General features: G+C 37.0%; 1 pseudogene; it reads left to right on the top strand.

Moving 5' to 3' along the window:
• The first annotated feature begins 6,561 nt into the window (after window positions 1-6,561).
• LOC121776352 lies at window positions 6,562-8,126 on the top strand (annotated as a pseudogene).
• Window positions 8,127-23,307: the final 15,181 nt, after the last annotated feature.

The following is a 23,307-nucleotide window of genomic DNA, read 5'->3' as shown; positions in this document are numbered from 1 at the left end:
TCATACTTCTTCTAAGCCTTTAGACTATGCACATAGTGACTTGTGGGGACCTGCACAAGAAAAGTCCATTAGGTGGAGGCAGAGAAGGGAGTGTGTCTGAGATGTTTTAGAACTGATAATGGGCTTGAGTACTTGTCAAAAGAGTTTGATGAGTTTTGCAGGTTGAGAGGCATTAAAAGACACAGAACCGTGCCTATGAATCCCCAACAAAATGGGGTGGCTGAGAGAGCCAACAGGACTATATTGGAAAGGGTGAGGTGCATGCTTCTGGCTGCTGGAATGGAGAAGAGATTCTGAGCAGAAGCTGCATCCACAGCAGTCAAACTCATGAACAAATGTCCATCAACTTCCATTAATGGTGATACACCAGATTTTAGATGGTTTGGACATTCTAGTGGTTATTCTGAGCTGAGAACATTCGGATGTAAGGCTTTTGCTACTGTGAAGCAAGGAAAATTGGAGCCTAGAGCGCTTAGATGTGTAATGTTGGGATACCAGCCAGGAGTTAAAGGCTATAGGCTTTGGTGTTTGGAGCCTGGTAATGCAAAGATTGTTGTGAGTAGGGATGTGGTTTTCTGGGCAGGAGAACTGCCATTCAGAAAATCTGCAGATAATACTGCAGTTGATTCTCAAGGTTTGAGATCCACTTCTGGAACTGAGGTGGAGCCCACTTCTGTGAGTGAGGTGGAGCATGAAACCCAGCCTGATAAAGCTAATGATCAGTTATCTCACCAACAAGAACCTGAACCAGATAATCTGAGGGACTGGAAGCTTACTAGAGACAGATCAAGGAGAGCCACCAAACTGCTAGCTAAATATTCAGATTCAGAGTTTTTGTTCTATGCTCTATTGGTGGTAGAGGAGGTGGAATACTCAGAGCCTTGCACCTATTATGAAGCTATGCAAAGCAAGGAATGGGAGAGGTGGATGCATTGAAGAGATAGAGTCCTTGTTGAAGAATGGCACTTGGGTATTGGTGGAGAAACCGGATGGGAGGAGAGTTGTTAGCTGTAAATGGATTTTTAAAAAGAAAATTGAAGCTGCTCCAGAAGAAGGGATAAGATTCAAAGCTAGGCTGGTGGCTAGGGGGTTCACACAGGAGCAACGTGTTGATTTTGACGAGGTCTTCAGCCCTGTGGTGAAACATGCTTCAATTAGAATATTGCTAGCTATAGTGGCAAGAAGGAACTGGGAATTGGAACAACTAGATGTGATAACGGCCTTCTTGCATGGGGATCTCAGAGAGACCATCTATATGCAGCAGCCTGAGGGCTTTATCAGACCAGAAGATAAGGGAAAGGTCTGCTTATTGAAGAAATCCATCTATGGTTTGAAGCAGGCATCCAGACAATGGCATAGGAAGTTTGATGAACACATGCTCAGAACTGGTTTTGTGAGTTCCAAGTTTGATGAATGTGTTTACATTAAACATGAAGGTGGAGCTGTGGTGGCTTATCTACTGCTCTATGTTGATGACATGCTATTGGCAGGAGCATGTAAGGAAGAGATTCAGAAAGTCAAGGATGATCTTAAGTCAGCCTTTGAAATGAAAGACTTGGGATCAGCTAAAAGAATTCTGGGGATGACCATTATCAGAGATAGAAGGGAAAGGAAGATATGGTTAACTCAGTCAGATTATATCTTGAGAGTGCTCAGAAAGTTTGGATTGGATAATGTGAGAGAAGTGTCAGTTCCTATGGGCCAACATTACAAGCTCTCAATGGAGCAGAAGCCAAAGAGTGATGAAGAAGTGACTGAGATGCAGAAAATCCCATATGCTAGTATGATTGGGAGTGCAATGTATGCCATGATTAGCACTCGACCTGATATAGCTCAAGCTGTGTCTGCAACTTCCAGATATATGTCGAATCATGGGAAGGAGCATTAGTCAGCTTTGAGGTGGTTGATGAAGTACTTGAAAGGGGCTAGTAACACTGGGATTCTGTTTGATGGTAACTGGGAATCAACAGAAGAGGCTTTGATGGGCTGGTCAGATTCAGACTATGCAGGCAACATGGATACTAGGAGATCTCAATCAGGTTACATCTTCACTCTTTTATGGGTCTGCAATAAGTTGGAAGAGCAGTTTGCAAGCAGTTGTTGCATTGTCAACAACTGAAGCCGAATTTATGGCTTTAGCTGCTGCAGTGAAGGAGAGCTTTTGGCTTCGAGGGATACTGAATGATTTTGGAGTAACCCAAGAAGCAGTGGCTATTGGTTGTGACAACACAAGTGCAATCCAATTGGCTAAACATCAAGTGTACCATGAAAGGAGTAAGCACATTGATGTGCTTTTACACTTCATCCGAGAGAAGATCGAAGAAGGTGAAGTGAAGGTCTTTAAGGTGGACACTTCAGAGAATCCGGCTGACATGCTAACAAAGCCATTGCCTAAAAGCAAGCTAGAGCTATGCATGAAGCTGGTACATTTGTGCAAAATGGAGCATTAGTGAGCTGAGTGATCAAGGTGGAGATTTGTGGAGATGATAACTCAGCTGCACTGAATACTCCAGCCTGAGAATCAAAGGTGAGAAAGGAGATTGAAGTGGTTGAAGCTGATCTCAAGCTTCGAGCTTCAGCAGTCGTCCGATGCTGCGCGTTTTGGAGATTAAGTCCCAGCCGTCCGATTTAACTAGCCGTTAGATCCTTAGCTTAAATAATAGTTGAGTTAGTTAAAAGTCAGTTTTTCTTTTTCTTCTCACTGTAGCTCATTTCCGATTTCCTTTCTTCAACGCAATAAAGAGTTTCTTTTGCAATTCTTCTCTCTCATCAAAGCTTCAATCCATACACAAAATACCCAGATTTCTAACAATTGTGATATTTGATTAGTTTGTAGAGTATATGTTAAACATGGATTATGCATGTATTAAGGGCTAGATTCAGATCATTTTAAATGTCATATATACAAGATATCTACTTTAATTGCATATTTTATACAAATCGGTATTTTGACGTGTTTTTTTAAGAATTGTATAAATAGACTTAGAAAAAGGCAGAAAAAGGGTTGAAAATGAAAAGTGGAGGATTCGGACCTGCCAAGCGGTCAGCTGAACTGAAGTCGCGGTCATTGAGTACGCCAACGGGTGATGGTTTATTGTAAACTTCAGATTGACAGGCAAAACGAGTCAAATCTAGGTCTTAGAAACATGCAAAATCTATGTTTATTAAGACCCCAAAAGTGAGCTAAAATCAGATCCAGGGTGTTTCACTTCGCCGCTGGATTGTCACTCAGTCGAGTGGAAATCTCTACAATGTGCGGTGTTCGTAAAATGACCATAGTGTTCTTTAACGAACTCTGATTTAGGCGTGCAAGATACCCACTTGAAGCTCTTTCAAAAATGAAAACTTTGGTGGTCTTAAAAGGTTGTTTGAAAATCGTCTCGGTAGGCCAATTACTTTTTATATTTTAAGTAACTTCATTTTCTTCTTTGTCTTGAGTTGCTATAGGATAAGTAGATGTGATATTCCCTCATAGATTGAGTAAGTACTGCCACCCTTCGCCCTTGGCCCCCATCTATTTCGATTCTCGAAGAGGATGTCAGGTTCGTGTCATTTCAACTCTCTCCACCAAGCATCATATGATTTGAACCACATAGTCCTTTGTATCAATCTTGTTTCAAGCATGATCTAGTCCCAGAAACAATTTAGTTTCAGTATTTACGTTTATTTGAAGTTAATTTTGTTATTGGTGTTCTAATACAATATCTAGTAGGTAAATATTCCCCACATCCTACAAAAATAGAGACAATTTCCTTTTCCGTCTGTCTCATACAAATAGCTCATTTTCATCTATGAAAAATTATCTCCAACTCATTACCATATATATCAATATATTTACAATTTACGTCCACCATAAACATTAATAATAATGTGAATCTCATTTCTAGTAACATTATATTAACTACCATTCATTTCATCTTTCTTACTTTACTAATTATACATTAATTCAAATGTTATTAAAAATATTTTTATTTTTATGGGATAGAGGAAGTATAATTATTCTCGTTTGTTTGGTATTTCAGTAGTAGTATTTCAATCTCTAGTAGTTAAAACAACCTCTTGCTTGTTTTAGTTTTAGTTTAGATGATAATTTTGCACTCTATTTTTATGGTTTCTTAGATAGTAGTCAGTCAACTTAATTATATGTCATAATCGGTCCGCCCTAGTTACCAATGCTAGGTCGTAAAACAAATTAAGGCACGATGGCATCACCAAAAACCTTTTAACACAGAACACTAAATCAAGAAAGACCTTATCCTGGAGGAATAGAGAATACATCTTACCATATATTGTGCTAACCCAGCTTAAGGCATTAACACTTGGTTTGATTTGGTGAAATCCTTTTTCCATCGGCCAGTTTCAATTCTAGTTTTTAATCCATCACTTAATTTAGATTATTTATATATAAATACACAAACTTTTAATATTTTCTATTTTTCTTTTATTAGTTACTTTCTGAATACATATACCCTAACTTACAAATTTCCAATTTTTTTTCTTAAGAAAATCAACTTACGTGGCAAATTGAAAAGCTGAATTCAAAGTAGAAATATCACTAACTTATGTGGGAAAAATTAGAAAAGTCTACGAATATTTATGTATTTTAATTTAAAAATTAAAAATTAGGAGAAATATAGAAAGTCTGTATTTATAGAGACAAATATTATAATTTTAATCTCTAATTTCACAAATTTCTAAAATTCAACTAAAGGGATATTAGTCCCTAAAACCATGAAAAACTCTGTCCAAAATTTGGTATTTTCCATGAACTTTAAAATTGGTTTAGAATATCACAAACTTTGAATTTTGTTTGGTATTTCTCATGGCATGTCTATCACCATATATGACTAACTTACAAGGCTTTTATACCATATTTAACGCAATTAAATCAATGTGATTTTCAACATGACTTTTTATCCTACTTGTTATGAACTTAAAAAGTGGCTTAAAATACCATTAAACATATCACGGTTGCCCACGTAAAATAAGATTTTTATGAAAATATTTTATTGGGGTCAGGTTGGGAAATGCCAAACAAAGTGCAAAATTTGTGATATTCTAGACCAATTTTAAAGTTCGTGTGAAACACCAGATTTGGCAAAGTTCATGGTTTTAGAGACCAATATCCCTTAAATAAATTATTCAAAAAATCTATAATTATGTTATTAAATGTGTGACCCACCCTAATTAAGCTATGCAGCGTGAGCATATTAATTACTCGCTAAATCCCTATTAAAAAGTAGAAATCGTTAGACTTCAATACTAAAACAATTGTATGTTAATTGATGACCATGTATACATCGTAGCCCAAGTGCTTAATTTTCTTATAAAAGTATAAATAACTCACAGTCGGCATGTTTAATGACTCAAACTCCCCACTTATTAATTAGACGAAACATTTTACTAATCAAAATATACGTTCTCATTACAGTCGTTCTTTCTTTCGAATTTGAAGATTCATAATTCTCGTGCTCCCTTAGTTCCACAGTAATAGAGTAGTCATTTCATTTTCTGCACTCTTTTTAAATAAGAGAGAAAATAATATAGGGAATACTATTTTATCTACATTATTCTTTTTTTACTTGCTCTTTCTCCACTTTAACTAATATTTTTTACTCCCCTATTCCATAAGAATATGCATTTTTTCCATTTTCGTATGTCCAACAAGAATATGCATTTTTAAAATTTTGAATTTTTTTCTATATAATGAGGACATACTTTCCATTGCCAATGACATGTACACACCAAGTCCAGAGTCTTTGTCTTAGCGACAAGGAGTTTAGACATTATTTGTGCTGAGTTCGGACTCTTTTGACCTCACCTGTAATTTCCTCCTTCGTATAGGAATTTATTTTTAAAAAAATCGCATGTACACACAATATAATTTACTCTTGTCGTAATTGTCATCGACACTTTGTTAACATGGCATGGACGTCTTGACATGAATATCGAGGCCGATAACTATAGTGCGACCACACCATAAATTTTTTGACCCAAACCTTAATACTCTTTTATCCACATTATTCTTTTTTTAACTAATATTTATTACTCCCCTATTCCATAAGAATATGCATTTTTTCCATTTTAGTCTGTAGCACAAAAATATGCATTTTTACAATTTTGAATTTTTTTCTATATAATGAGGACATACTTTCCATTGCCAATCGCATGTACACACCAAGTCAAGAGCCTTTGTCCTAGAGTCAAGGAGCTTAGAAATTATTGTATGATATGCCGAGTTCGAGCTATCTTGACATCAGTTCTTTTGATATAAGTTGTAATTTCCTCCTTCGTATAGGAATTTATTTATAAAAACAAAATCGCATGTTCACATGAATATCGAGGCCGATAACTATAGTGCGACCACACCATAAATTTTTTGACATAAACCTTAATACCCTACGAAATCAAAGGCCACCCTTTCCATAATTCCCTACATAGTAGCATAATTAAGGTTAAAATTAGGCAGAAAAGTACTAAAATTGCAAAATTACTAAACATTCTCCACGTATTTAAGGTTCACCAGAACAAACCACTTAAAACAAAATTTGAAGATTCAAACCAAAAATGTCTTGGATTTGGATAGCAGCGATCACATTCCTCTTCCTCCTTCATCAATGGCGAAACCTCTCAAACAAGATGAAGCTCCCTCCCGGCCCGAAAGGCCTTCCGATAATCGGCCATTTCCACTTACTAGGCAAGAACCCTATCCAAGATCTATACCATCTAGCCCGCAAACACGGCCCGATTATGTACACCCAGTTCGGGTTCACCCCGACCATCGTCGTCTCCTCCCCCTCGGCCGCGGAGCTCTTTTTAAAAACCCACGACCACATCTTCTCGAACCGGTCCCACCACGAATTCTCCTACCTCATCGCCTATGAGCAGCGGAACATTATCTTCGGGCGATACGGGCCGTATTGGCGCAACATGCGGAAGCTCTGCACAGTCCAGCTCCTCAGCGGCCTCAAGATCCGGCAGTTCGAGCCGATGAGGAAGGCGGAGGTCGGGAGCATGGTGGATTCGCTCAGGGAGGCTGCTGAGGCGATTGATCTGAGCGCTAAGATCATGTCTGTCAACGGTGGCATGACTTGCCTGATGGTTTTTGGGAGGAAGTTTGAGGAGACGGATTTGGATGATAGAGGGTTTAAGGGGCTGTTGTCGGAGGCGATGGCGGCTGCGGCGGCGTTTAATCTCTGTGACTATTACCCGTACCTGAGGTGGCTGGATCCTCAGGGGTCGGTGCGGCGGATTAAGAAGCTAAGCGTGGTTTTTGACAGGTTTCTTGAGGGGATTATTGATGAGCATGCTGAGAAGAAAGAGAGGAGTCATGATTTCGTCGATACGATCATGGCCATTCATGACTCGGGCGAGGCTGGATTCGAGTTTGACCGCCGCCATGTCAAGGCCGTGCTACTGGTATCGTTATTGTTGTAGTATATTTTATTTCAATTTTATTTTGTTCAATTATTATTATTATCTTGTCTAACGAACCGTGGGCTGCATAGGATATGCTGCTAGCTGGGATGGACACTTCCGCGACAGCAACAGAATGGACAATGGCTGAACTAATTAAGCATCCAAAAGCAATGAAAAAACTTCAAAAGGAACTTGAGGAAGTTGTAGGGTTGAATCAAAGGGTGGATGAATCCCATCTCCCCGACCTTAAATACCTTGATTGCGTCATTAAGGAATCTATGAGGCTGCACCCGGTTGGCCCCTTGCTTGCCCATGAGGCGATGGAGAACTGCGACAGAAGACCCCGAAAATTTTGATCCGGTGAGATTTCTGAGAAGCAACGTGGATCTCCGAGGTCGAGATTTTCAGCTCATACCGTTCGGCTCGGGTAGAAGGGGATGTCCCGGATTGCAAATGGGGCTAACCGTTGTTAGTTTGATGGTGGCGCAATTGGTACACTGCTTTGATTGGGAACTTGCTGATGGAACTGCGCCAGAGGATTTGGACATGTCTGATCATTTTGCTATGGTAATGTCTAGGGCTAACCATCTCAAGGTTATTCCCACTTATAAGTTGAGTGTTTGAGCATTAGCTTCATGGCTTTACATATTAGTTATGCTCTTAAATAAAGACTCTATGTTCCATTAAAAATGAAATGTTTTTCTTTATGGGTTGTGCCATTAAAATTAAAACATTTCCTAAAGTGGAAATAACATCATCTTTAATTTTCATCTCACATTGTACTCTCTTAATTAACTCATAGGAGTATAACAATACTGCATAAATTCACGAGCCAGAAACTAAATGTTTCATATTTATTGGGATGAAATGAGTATATGAAGTTACTATATTATGTGTATAATTGCTAACTCACCCTTAACTTGCTAACTACAACTAACCGATAAACATTAGATTATCAAATCAAGGTTCAAGATCATTGCCCCAAGTATCAACACAGTGTACAAAAAATGTCAATTAGGGTATTAATGTCAATTAACAATAAAATAGTTATAACTAACTTTTAAAAAGTATCTCAAAACTTTAAATACATATAACTATCCGATTTAAATTATTATTCAGCACAACATATTTCAAATTAAAGATAATTTTATAAGGATTTCAACCAGATCCTACATGCATATGCTTCGATGTCAAAATTTGATAGCATTTTCGTAAATGTTACTCCCTCCGTCCTGCAATAGAAGTCAAATTTGATGTTGACACGAGTTTTAAGAAATGTAAAGAATAGTGGGTTAAAAAAGTTGGTGGAATATGAGGTCCACTTTTTTATATTGGTTTTATAATAGAATATAAGTGAAGTGAGTTAGTGGAATGCGGGACCGAATTACCATTTATGGTAAAAGTGAAATGTGTCTCTTATTGTGGAACAGACCGAAATGGCAAAATGTGACTCTTATTGTGGGGCGGAGTGAGTAATAAGCAGTTTTATATCAATACAGATTACATAATATGTCAATATAATGCTTCTACAATGTCAATATGAAATTGTGTTACATTGTCATGTCTTCGTGTTGATATATTTAATACATTATATTGATAGTGTGTTTCTATACCCTAAATTTGATGATTGTTATTTTTTAACTTTTCTCTCGACGGATCATTCGTTCCTGAAAGGTTAGAAGTAGAATTTTTCTTGGCAGAACAAGAATGCACATTCATTTGATCTTGATCCTTGTGGATCAAAAGTGAAACTAGACTAGATCTGTGCGGTTCTCTTAATAATATCCATAAATGACATGATTTTTGTAATAGATGAACATTTTCATATGTAAATTCGGGTGCATGATACACATCGGTGCTCCAGTGCATTTCTCCGTTTAAGTCAGAATAAATATGTTTTCGAACTTTCTCTTTAAAATTCAAAGTGGATGTTCTTGCGCGAATCTCACCAATCACTTGTTCTGATTCTACATATTGATCGTTTTGAACTAAAAGAAAACTTTGGGGTGGAATATTTACATTATGTCGACTATCTTCACTTTCAATAGTTACATACAAGTTTATGGAACAGAGAAAGGTAGTAAAGGTCAATTTTGGTTCTAAACATATGACTAGAATACGAATTCGCTCCAAAACATTCACTCTTTGAAAAACAGGTCCATAACAAATGAAAATGTCACCGAAGTAGTCCTTTTTTTACGGTTCCGTCAAAAAATTAACGATCAATACTAATTACACGGTGGCATGACCGTTAGTTTTTTTTACAGAACTGTCAAAAAAGGACCACTTCGTCAAGGATTTCATTTGTTATGGACATGTTTTTCAAAAAGTGAATGATTTAGACTAAATTCGTATTTTTGTCATATGTTTAAGAGCAAAATTGACCTTTACTCTTCTTTTTAATATTAAAAAATAAAAAATAAAATTACACGCTAATTTTTAAATTATTAGATTTCCAAAACCTTATGGTCTTAAATTAATTATAATTATCAATTAAGGGATGAGTTAGCAATTGATCACATCCCTATGTATATGTATAAATTATTGACAAAATTATTAAAGTTGAATTTGAAATTTTAAAGTTTCGATTTTTATCTACAAAATAGCAATTATATATTGCAAATATTCTAATATGTTATATTAAATATGATATACCTTAGTCTCATAATAGAAATAAACCAATTAGGATTCAAGACATACATATAAAATGTCAATTCGAAATTATGTTGACATATTCAAGACATCATATTGATATGTACAATATATTGACATTTTGACCAAAACCCTAAATTTGGTAGATATTTTTATCTTTTTAAATTTAAATAATAATAAAACGAATTTACACTTGGCAAATTATAGACCACTAGATCTCTAAAAATTTTATGATCTCTAATTAATTGTAGTTAGCAATTTAGAAAGAGTTGACAATTGATCACGTCGTTAGGGATAGTATGTTTTATTTTGCAACGATTGGCATACCAAAGAATTGGAGCCTTAGAGGAACCGTCCAAACATATTCTCAAATTTGGCAAAATCAGAAAATGAGATATAACTGAATGAGCAGCATCTTAGCGGTTCATTACTAGGTTTGAGACGTTTTCAAAATATCGATATTTGCATGAATTAAATATCATACAAAATATAAGTTAATGCCACTTAAATTGTGGCAAATTTTTTAAAAAATATTTTAAAATATTATATTTAAATTTTGAAAAATCCGACCTATCAGTTACGTTCTCTAGATCACTTGTATAGAAAGAGAGGTATGATCAACACAAAACATAAATTATCCTTAAACAAAAGCCGTATGTACACCCTTAGATATATTAATCCAACGGAAGCGAAAAACTGAAATTTAAGTTGAGAAAATAACTTCAATAATTCGGAAAGGGTGTTTACGGGATTTGATAGCATGGTTTGTTATTGAGATTCCTATTTTCATGCAAAAGATTAGAATTTTATGAAAATATAATTATTTCAAAAGATTTATCGCATAACCTCCATGGTCGTTGAAGCAGTAGTTTATTCACAAATTCCTACGGAGACGTGTTTTAGAACGATATATTCTGATTTTATATATTGATGGGTTAGGGTCTGTCTATTCCCCGCCCATACACCTTATCTTTGATTAAAAAAAATAATTCGTATGGAGACATGCATTAGTTTAATTTTCAAATCACTATTCCGTCGTGGATTACAGAAGATTTGTCGTTGTAGTAGTAGTTTATTAATTAGATTTGGTAAGATTGGTCAACTTTGAATGATGCAATTGAGTTTTATAGATACTATGCGTGATATGTTGTATTTGACACGAAATATCGTTTTAAAAATGTGTGATGTTGTATCACATGGCTTTACATATATTGTGACTGCCTGACTGGTGAAGATAAGGAAGAAAAAGAACAAATTATGAGGAGTACAATACAAAACGAAGACATAATACAACTTTACAGCAATAATACAATTGCATTTGGTGTATCTGTTATCCAACCATATAGAGGTTTATGATTATTTAACAAGGATAAAATATTAAATTAATATTAGAGTTGGTAAATTAAGAAAGAGAGAAATAAATGATACTGTAAGTAGTGTTAGTAGAGTGAGCTCCACATCATTAGTAGTGTAATGTAATGATATAAGTTGTATGTAAAATGGTGTGTACGGGTAATGTATTACTCCCTCCGTCCGCGAATAGGAGTCTCGTTTTGCCATTTTGGTCTGTCCATGAATAGGAGTCTCATTTTGTCATTTTGGTCTGTCCGTGATTAGGAGTCCTGATTCATAATTACCATAAATGGTAAGGAGACTCCACATTCCACCAACTCATTTCAATTACATACTCCCTCCGTCCCTGAAAATTTGTCACATATTTCCATTTTCGTCTGTCCCTAAAAAATTGTCACATTTCACTTTTACCATTTTTTGTAGTGGACCCCTACATTCCACTAACTCATTTCATACTCACATTTTATTATGAAACTAATATATAAAAGTAGGATCCACATGCCACAACTTTTTCAATCCACTTTCTATTACATTTCTTAAAACCCGTGTCGGGTCAAATGGTGACGAATTATTAGGAACGGGGGAGTATCATTTAAAACTAATACTTACAAGTGGGACCTATATTCCACAAACTTTCTTCCACCCACCTTTTTTAACATTTCTTAAAACTCGTGTCGGAATGAAATGGGACTCCTATTCGCGGACGGATGGAGTATTTAACTATTCCAAAATTAGGAAGTTCATACACACTCAATTCCCTCACACCTGAGTCGTTTCTTTTTTTGCAATCGTTTTAGGAAAATCATAAAGTGGAGGAAAAATAAAATAAGAGATAGAATAATTTAGAGGAAAGTTTTCTCTATATTACTCTCTCTCTTACTTTACTTTTTCTCCACCTTATCTATTTATTACTCCCTTTGTCCCTAATCATTTGTTACCATTTGATCCGACACAGATTTTAATAAATGTAATAGAAAGTGGGTTGAAAAAGTTAGTAGCATGTTGGTCGTACATCCTACTTTTATATATTAGTTTTATAGTAAAATGTGAGTAGCAGTGGGTTAGTAGAATGTGGAGTCTACTATAAAAAAATGGTAAAAGTGAAAACTGACAAATTTTAGGGGTGGACGAAAAAGGAAATAAGTGACAAATATTTCAGGAACAGAGGGAGTATGATTTTCTCAAAACGAGTTCAAAAATGAAGTGACTCAGCTATGAGGAACGAAAGTAGTACTTTTCAGGGACGAACTAATAAGGAAATAGTTCACTTTTTAGGGACGGAACGAGTATTACAATTTAAATCATTACACAACACTACCTAATTCTCTTGTGCCAAAATAGAAATGTCTCATTTAGGCTTAGGCTTAGGCTTAGGTTGTGGAAGAGTGGAAGAGGTAGAGGTCCCCAAACCGAACCGAACCGGCCCGGAAGCATCACCGGCGGTTCCAAACCGGAACCGGAACTGTCGGCGGCGGTTCGAACCGTGACCGGAACCGCTGGTTCCACCGGGCCGGTTCAGGTTCCATTTTTTGTCAAACCATAACCGGCGGTTCGAAACCGGCGGTTCGGCGGTTCCCGACACCTTTTCAAGCCTATTTCCGACCTACCCCTAGCCTTTTCAGAAACCGCCGATTTTCGTTAGAAAACCGGTGACGAAACCGGCGGTTTCCACTGAAAAACCGGCGGTTTCCACCGAAAACCGATGGTAAAACGACGGTTCCGGCGGATTTTCAAAATTTTGAAAATTTGAAATTTTTTTATTTAATCACAATTTTCCCCTATAAATACCCCTCTCCTCTTCATTTCTACTCACCCCATTCTTGTGTTAATAAGAATTTCTCTTCTCAATCTCAATTTCTCTATTCTCCATCCTCATTCTCTCAAGTTATTTACGTTATTTGCGCTCATAATTTACTCACGTTGTTCACGTTATCATACTAACACAATCACACTACTCTCTATTCTCCACTTTCAATTTTCATAAATATCATGTCTTTATCTCTATTTCTCCCATTTGTTTCGAAAATGTAATTTGTAAATTGTAATCAAGACTTTAACTCTTTCGTAATTTATTATTTTTAAGTTGTAATTTGTAAATTTTAAGTTGTAATTTGTAATTTTAAAGTTGTAATTTGTATCAATAAAATTGTATTTGTACATCGCATTATTCTAATTTTATTTATGCAATATATTTACATTTTTTACTTGAATTAAAATGTTAAAAAAAATTCCATGAACCGCCGAACCGGCCGAACCGGCCCGGAACCAGATAGGAACCGGCGGTTGAGATGAACCGCCGGTTCACGGTTCAAAAACCGGAACCGCCGAACCTTGGACGGGCAGGTTTTTTTTTTTTTTTTTTTTTAAATTAACTTCATATATTTATATCGTATATATGAAGGAGGAAATTACAAATCAACTCCTATAACAAGGAGGAAAGACAAATTACGCCACCCAGGGTTCGAACTCGAGACCTTCAGGATGGACGCGGTATCTAGCACCCTTTACCGCTAGGCCAAGGGGCTTGAATACCTTGGACGGGCAGGTTCAGGTTCAAGCTTTTCTTGAACCGGAACCGAAAATTCCGAACCGTGGTGACGTCTAGGAAGAGGGACTATAATTTAAAGGAAGTTAGCTTACAGCACAACGCAAATTATACCAATTCATGTCCTATAAAAATATACTACTTCCCCCGTCCCCCAATAATTGTCCACTTTTATTCTGATACGGGTTTTAAGAAATGTAAACGAAAATGAGTTCAAAAGATTAGTAGAATATGAGTCTTACTTTTATATATTCCCCCCGTCCCATAAAAATATGTGCATTCCATTTTTTGAAAGTTATATCAATTTAATAATGTATGTCCAACTATCCACTAACTCTACTTTAACTATTATTCTCCTCATATCTCTTACTTTACCATACCATTCTCTTCATCTCTCTTACTTTATCAATTTTGTCTTAATTCTCGTGTCATCTCATCTGCTCATATTTTTATGGGACGAAGGGAGTATTAGTTTTATAATAAGATGTGAGTGGAATGAGTTAGTGGAACATGGGTTCTATTTACTATTTAGACCATCCACAACGCGTCTCGCGCCGGGCTCGCGTCTCGTCTCGGAGAGACGAGACCCCCGCGAGACGCATTGCAGCGGCCGTCTCGTCTCCAGCTCGCGACCGGCTCGTCGCGTAGCTCGTCTCGGAGAGACACGAGACGAGCTGTCTCGCCACGCGCCCGAGACACGTGGCACGTCCCCATGCGTGCGTGACGCCCACTCGCTGGCCCGCGAGTGGGCGTCGTCACTGATGACGCAATAATTCATTTTTTTTTAAAAAAAAATCGATTTTTAATAAAAAAAAAAATTTTTTTTTTTTTCAAACGGTAATATTACCGTTAAATATTTATTTTCATTTTTTAAATTTTTAATTTTTTTACTCTATAAATAATTCTATTCCATACTCATTTCAAACACAAACACATGGGGACGTCAACTTCGTCGCCAACAACCGACGGTATAAAATGGGGTACTATCTCGCCGACGGCATCTACCCGAAGTGGCCGACCTTCGTGAAGACGTGCGGCAGGCCAGCGAACCCAAAGCAGGCTCTTTTTGCGCAGAAGCAGGAGGCTGCGCGCAAGGATGTGGAGAGGGCGTTCGGGGTTCTCCAAGCGCGCTTCAACATCATCAAAGCCCCGGCTCGTTCGTGGTTCATGGAGAGCATGGTCGACATCATGTATACGTGCATAATCTTGCACAACATGATTGTCCGAGACGAAGGACCCGATGCCGGAAATTGGTTCGACCCCGAATCCCCCGGAAGCTCAACTGCAAGTAGTCCGCCGCGAAGTGGAGCGCATCCATCTATACAAGAACGGTTGGCTATTCGGGCAAGGACACGCGACTCTAGCGCCCACACCCAACTCCAAGAGGATCTAATTGAGCACATTTGGGAAAACTTTGGCGGAGAATATTAAATTATGTCATTTTTATTTTTTTAGAATTTTAATTATGTCTTCGCTTTTTTAATGTTAAGTTGTAATATTGTTTTAATTTTAATAAAGTGTGTTTGTTTAAATTGAATTGGGTTTTAAAAAAAATTATAAATTAAATTGAATGAATAGTAATTAAGAGACGGTATAGAGACGGTTAAGAGACGGAGCGTTGCAGCCTCCGTCTCTTAGTTAAGAGATGGAGGAAAAAAGGACAGTGGGGCCCTCAAATAGTGCTCAAATAGTAGTTAAGAGACGGTTTAAGAGACGGTATAGAGACAGCGTTGTGGATGGCCTTATGGTAAAAAGTAAAAATGGTCAATTAATGAGGGGCGGATAGAATAGCAAAAGTGGGCAGTTATTAATAAACAGATGAGGTACTAGTACTACTTTTGCCATTTTTTGTTGTCTCACAAAAATAACTACTTTTATTTTAGAAAATTATCTAACTCTGATGAGGATGAACTACTTTTATTTTAGAAAATTATCTAACTCTGATGAGGATGGGTTCATTTTTATCTAATAATACTTTGGGTTCATTTTTATCTAATAATACTTCCATATTTTTCTTTCAGTCTATCTGATTTTTAAAAAATGTTGGGGATAGACTAGATAGTAATAACAGTTTTCGTAATTTAAATATTATTTAATTACTAAAATAAATTTGATAATTTGAAGAGATAAATGTTTTAATACGTTTCATTATTAATTTTGTTACCAATAAGGCGGTGTAGTATTTTGCTCTCAAACTCTTCTACTTCATTGATCCATGTATATTTCCAATTGTTTCATCAAATAAACCTTACAACCATCCACATTGTTTTCATTCTCCAATGCATTTGAGCCTTTTTATTTCACATTCATGTTTGATTTACATTAGTGTGACGGCTTAATCTGGCCAGATGATGGCATAAAAAGGTCCTAGGGGTGGGAAATTATACCGAAATACCGTAATACCGGACTTACAGTACCAGAAAAATACCGAAAATACCGATTTTTCGGTATACCGCAGTTTCCGGTACGGTATGATACCGTACCGCAGTGTTTCGGTACGGTAACGGTATCATTTTTTCTATACCTTGGTATACCGCGGTATACCGAATCCACGGTATTCAGGTATACCACGGTATACCGAAACTTCGGTATATACCGAATCCACGGTATACCGGTATACCGTGGTATATCGAATATTCGGTATACCGTGGTATACCAATATATATATATATAACTATCATTTTATGATGCAAAAGTATCATTTTATCATCCAAAAAATCTAAAAATATCATTATTAAACAAAAGTATCATTTTATCATTTGAAACTATCATTTTATCCCATCAAACTATCCTTTTATGATGCAAAAGTATCATTTTATCATCAAAAAAATCTAAAACTATCATTATTAAACAAAAGTATCATTTTATCATTTGAAACTATCATTTTATCCCCTCAAACTATCATTTTATGATGAAAAAGTATCATTTTATCATCCAAAACATCTAAACTATCATTATTAAACAAAATTATCATTTTATCAGTTGAAACTATCATTTTATCCCATCAAACTATCATTTTATGATGCAAAAGTATCATTTTATCATCCAAAAATCTAAACTATCATTATTAAACAAAAGTATCATTTTATCATTTGAAACTATCATTTTATCCCCTCAAACTATCATTTTATGATGCAAAAGTATCATTTTATCATCCAAAAAATCTAAACTATCATTTTAAAACAAAAGTATCATTTTATCATTTGAAACTATCATTTTATCCCCTCAAACTATCATTTTATGAAGCAAAAGTATCATTTTATCATCCAAAAAATCTAAACTATCATTTTAAAACAAAAGTATCATTTTATCATTTGAAACTATCATTTTATCCCCTCAAACTATCATTTTATGATGCAAAAGTATCATTTTATCATCCAAAAAATCTAAAACTATCATTATTAAACAAAAGTATCATTTTATCATTTGAAACTATCACTTTATCCCTTCAAACTATCATTTTATGATGCAAAAGTATCATTTTATCATCAAAAAAATCTAAAACTATCATTATTAAACAAAAGTATCATTTTATCATTTGAAACTATCATTTTATCCCCTCAAACTATCATTTTATGATGCAAAAGTATCATTTTATCATCCAAAAATCTAAACTATCATTTTAAAACAAAAGTATCATTTTATCGTTTGAAACTATCATTTTATCCCCTCAAACTATCATTTTATGATGCAAAAGTATCATTTTATCATCCAAAAAATCTAAACTATCATTTTAAAACAAAAGTATCATTTTATCATTTGAAACTATCATTTTATCCCCTCAAACTATCATTTTATGATGCAAAAGTATCATTTTATCATCCAAAAATTCTAAACTATCATTTTAAAACAAAAGTATCATTATATCATTTGAAACTATCATTTTATCCCCTCAAACTATCATTTTATGATGCAAAAGTATCATTTTATCATCCAAAAAATCTAAAACTATCATTATTAAACAAAAGTATCATTTTATCATTTGAAACTATCATTTTATCCCCTCAAACTATCATTTTATGATGCAAAAGTATCATTTTATCATCCAAAAAATCTAAACTATCATTTTAAAATAAAAGTATCATGCAAAAGTACCGTACCGTGTTTCGGTATACCGTTAAAAACGGTATACCGAAACACGGTACGGTATACCGTAATAACGGTATGGTAACCGGTATCAAAAAATATCATACCGAATTTCCGGTATACCAGAATTTCGAGGTACCGAAAATTCGGTACGGTATCGGTATTGAATTTTTTATACCGTACTTTCCGGTACGGTATGCGGTATGGCACGGTCGGTACGGTATACCGTACCGACCCATCCCTAAAAGGTCCTCTAAATGCAATTCACAAAATTAACAAGAATAATTTTGAGTCAGTGTAATGATTACATAGTAAAGTTTGAGGTATGTCTCCATAATTAGCTCTGATGTTATTCTCTTCTTCATTTTCATCAATGATTGTAAGTTTCTCTCACTAATTAAGTTTATTTTTTTAATTAGTAATATTCCAATAAATATTTATATCTAATAAGGCTCGTTTCATGCATGTGTGATGTGATAAAACTACACTCGTTTTTGTAATCTAACGTACAATTGTGAGCCAGGTGTGTATAAAGTCCGCCATTATCAGAAGTTGTATTGATCAATTGGGCGGATAGACGGAGCAAGGATAATGGAGTCAAATCGCTGCATAAACGGATCAAGTCAGAACAAATGAAGGCAGCGCGAGCACCCGTATAGGAGATTGAGAGCAAACTTAAAATGATCCCAAAAGGCGAAGGGCAAGGAGGACTTTTTAAAGGGACAGTTGCCCTATGGATCAAGACCTCACGCCTTCCTATAAATGGAAATAGGAAGAAGGAATGAGGTAGCACTCATCAGATATTCAGCTCTCTCCTGTGGTTGAAATGGGGGCTCATAGCACTTTACATTCCTGATCTTTCGTCAACACACTTGGTTCTTGGTTTTTAGTTCTAGTGGTGGTTGGGTGTTGGTTTTTATATCAAAATTTATCTTCTGTAATTCCGTTCCGAGAAGGGGCGAATATACAATTTCTAGCTTCCATGTTTGCTACATTTGTTTTAAGTTTTTCTTGTTGTTTATAAGTTTGGATGCTTTTGATGCAGCACGCTTGGAGTTATGGTTTTAGTTTTTCTCAGAATGTTCTGTTTTACATGCATGATTCCTCTCGTTTGCTTTGAGTTCTAATTTGCGAGCATATTTTGGTTAAGTGATTTTGTTGTGGTGCGATTTGCTGAATCTGAGTTGGTGATCTATGAATTCTGTTTGATTGCAAAGAAATCTTGGATGGAATGCGTTAGAATGTTTAGATCTAGTTGTTTAAATCATGGTGAAGTAGATCCGAGTATGTTGTGTCGATTGGGAGTATGTTCATGTTTGATTAAGTATCTGAGTTGTAGACCTGGTAGTCGACTTCGTGATTTCTGCATGATTATGGTTTAGCCAGTTCTTTTACGTGTTCGCACGAGTTTTTCTTTGCACAGGTCTGGAGTTACAATTTTATTATGCAAGTTTGTCTCGTTCTGCATAGTTCGTTAGCATGAAAATCTCTGCAGATCTGGTTATGCTTTGTTTGTGTTAATCATTTGAGGAAGACGAGTTTGTTAGTAAAGTTCGCTTTATCGTACTTTTTGCAGGATTCTGACACCGGTTCACTTTTACTTAGTGTGGCCATTTCAGGAAATCACCGTACAGGTTCCTCAGTTCAAGCAAATTGATCAGTTCAAGTTTACTAATTCAGTCATAGTTTAGCGAGTAGATAAGTTTAGTAGTGAGTCTTTCAGTTTATTCAGTCAAGTAGTTTAACATAACCCACTTCGAATGAGTGGCAACAGCCATCCCCAACTTGTCCCCAACAAATGTAGAACAAATCGTCTCTGTGGGATTCAACCCTTACTTCCCTTTACTAATTCATAGTATTGTGGGTTAAGGTTTTAAAAGCTCTAAGTTCCAACGTTCGCACACTCCATGGAACAAGACTAGGTCGAAATGAGTCAAGACTTTGTCGCGAGACACTTTGCTGTAAATATTGTTAATAATTTTCTTTCCTTTCTTTTGATTTTAGTTGGAGTAGAGACGACTCAGGCCACCAAGAGTGCAGACCAGTGATCATATGAACAACAATTGTCGATTAGTCAGAAGAAGTGTGAAAGAGCCCAGCACTACCCGTTCCGGAGCATCAACTGCCTGACCCGCTGGTGTAAACCAAAGGGGCAACAGAGGCAGAAGAGCACCTAGATGGGCCGAGCATCTCAGGTTTTGTTTAAGAAAATTAGTGTAAATATTGTAAATAAACTTTTCGTTGTCTTTTGTTTTCCACAGTTGGAAGGCACCGGGTTCGAAGGGCAAGAAGGGGAAGGAGTGGAACCCGTCACCATGCATACCAAACTACCTCCCATTTCGCCAACTGACCCGGATGCCAATAGAGAGGAAGGTCAAACCATCACCCTCATGGGTCGGTCGGAATCAGCAGCTGCCCCAAACGAAGAAAAGGCCGACTAGGTTTACAGTTAGGAGGTTTATCCAGAAATAGATTCACTCTATGCCCATTCGGGGAGCGAATCGTCATCCGTTGTAGCTACCACCTTGGGGGCAAGAACTAGTATATGTGAAACCGGATCTGCTAGCCATCCTGCCGGTATTTTTGGGAGCAAATAGTGAAAGTCCGATTAAGTTTTTGCATGAGTTCAACAAAATCTGCAGGGTTCAGAAAAGGCCGACTGGATCAAGTAAGGATGATTTCAAGCTAAAGGCCATCCATCTATCCTTAAAAGGAGAAGCAAATGCCTGGTTTTGGAGGCTACCATCTAATACCATCAAGACATGGTAAGATTATAGAAGAGTGTTTTTGGAGCAATTCTTCCCAGCAGCAAAGACGAATGCACTTCGGAGGGAAATCAAGAAGTTACCCAGGGGTGTGATGAGAACTTGAGTAGATATTGGTACAGATACAGAGGTCTATTAGACGCATGCTCGAACCACAATATGATGGAAGTGGAGATCTACTTGAGATTCTATGAGGGGATGGACGCAATAAACAAAGACCTGGTGAACTCGTCAAGCGGGGGAAGTTTTTCCAAATTACAAGTGAGTGAAGCCAAGATCGTCATGGGAAAACTTTTCTACGCGAAAAGAGCATACGATGATATACCTGTTGCTCTACTCCAAGAGAGTCTGGTGAAGATTACCGCAGGAGAAGATGACGATCAACTGAAGAGTCGGGTCGACAAGCTTGAGAGAGTGTTCCAATCAGTGATCGAGACAAGTCATCCGCAAGCTCCTTCTATCAGAGCCCACACTCAAATTGATCAAGCGAGTCATCGCCAAAATCCGGGTGAGATTTGGAATTCGAATAGAAGGTGGAATCCCGAGGGGCAAGCAGACGTATGCCAAGATAAACTGTGGAAGAAGAGAGAACAACATAGTCCTACTTCAATGGAGCTGGACTGGAGGATACCCACCCTTCCCATGCCAGCCATAGCCATGTCCAAATGCCACCCAGATGCCTATATGGCAAATGGGATATCAAGACTACCAACCTTGCCTCGATTCCCAAAACTATGAACCTGGCCAGCCCAGGTATCAACTCTTAACTACCCCAGCCGTTATCCTTCTTTCCAAAATAATCTCCATCAGCCATGGCCATCTCCATCAGCCATGGCCCTCTAATGCTGAAGATCACTGCCCGACAAGGGCAAGTGAGGACAGGCAAACTCAGAATCTTCAGTCTTACCAGAGCTAAGTCCAAGATCAATACCATTCTTATCCTCAGCAGGGCTTTGACCTACCCTTGAACATAAATCAGCATACAAATTCGATAGAGAAAAAGATCGAAGGATTGATCATCTCTCAGCAGAGCATGAAGAGTTGCTTGAAATCAAATGATGAACTAACATTGGAAATGCAGAATGCTCATGATGAGCATAAAGCCAGCATGGACGAAATGATCAAGCAAGCTTCCTTACTAGCTAACATCATAAGATAGATACAAGAGGACATGGCAAGATTTCAGAAGGATGAGCTAGGATTAGGTGAAGATAGTACAAATGAACCCGAGGAAGAGGAACCATCAAGCACTGAACTTGAGTCGGAGATGCCACCGGAAAAGCAGGGAGAGGTAAGAGGTGTTGAAGTAACGCTGGCAGAGGAGATGTCCCGAGCCAAAGAGGAGTTGCTCGCGATACATTCTAATGACGAAACATCACGGGGAATTCCAGAGGAGGCGAATGATGAACCTCAAGAAAGGAAAGAAAAAGTCATCAAGCATTGTTGGAAACTAGACGCCACATTATTCTACCTCCAAACAAGAACGGTGCATTTACTCGATGGGAAGGTAGAGAGATTTGTGTCTGGAGTGGCTGGAAAAAATGCACCAGTAGAGAGACCACCTCCAGTGATAGACAAACGGGATGAGCGCTGCGAAGAAGAAGGGCCAAGGCGGAAAAATGAAAAGCCTAGAAGAGGAGTTGCAAGACTAATCTACTTCAAGCAGCTGGAGTCGTGGCCTGAACCGCTTAAGGTCAGAAATCCTTCAGCCCCTGGATTACGCCCCAAGGAAAATAAGAAAGTCGTAGGAACTTACAAGAATCATAAGAAAAAGGTTACCGACCTCTGAACTGATCAAGTTGGAAGGGAACTCAGAATCACTTGATCCAGTTTGTGTAAAGATAGTACCGGAAACCGAAAGATGGAGGTCTGTGAGGAGGGAAGGAAGTTGCCGACTGATGAGCACAAAAGTGTGACAAACTGGGCAGAAAGTACTATTCCTCCAGTCTGGCCAGGGATCGATATCAGTCGAACTCAGACAAGCGAGGATCAACCTGCAAGTCAATTGATCCGCCACCTCACGAGAATCGTAAAATCTCAGGGAAGTTTCTGGTCAATGACTCTTTCTTAATGATCCATCTGAAAAGGGTAATGGGCATCAACTCTACGGTGTGGGCAGTGGAAGAAATTCCATTACACACACTTAGCTTTATCAAGTAGAGGGAGAGTGTTGAGCGTCCTTTAAATTCACTTGCTCAACCCAATACACATGTATGGGCTAAACAATGGATCAAGTGAATCTTCTTGGGTTGTTCACATTTGTAAAAAGTGATGAAGTAAATAATGTTTTTAGTTTCTTATTTGTTTTTAAGTAAAATTTTCCTAACAAAGTGATTTTCAGAAAAGGCAAAAAAAATATTTTTCAGGATTTTTGGATGCAACTAGGGAGAGTTCTAAATTCAACAAGGGATTTTTAGATCTTTTGAGTATTCTTCGACCCGAACTCTACAAAATCTTTTTATTAGTTTCCTTCATTTTATTCAAAGT

Source organism: Salvia splendens, chromosome 18 (genome assembly GCF_004379255.2).
Source record: "Salvia splendens isolate huo1 chromosome 18, SspV2, whole genome shotgun sequence".
NCBI classification, from domain to species: Eukaryota; Viridiplantae; Streptophyta; class Magnoliopsida; order Lamiales; family Lamiaceae; genus Salvia; species Salvia splendens.
The sequence above is the reverse complement of the archived record's forward strand: the minus strand, read 5'-3'. Positions and strand labels throughout refer to the sequence as shown.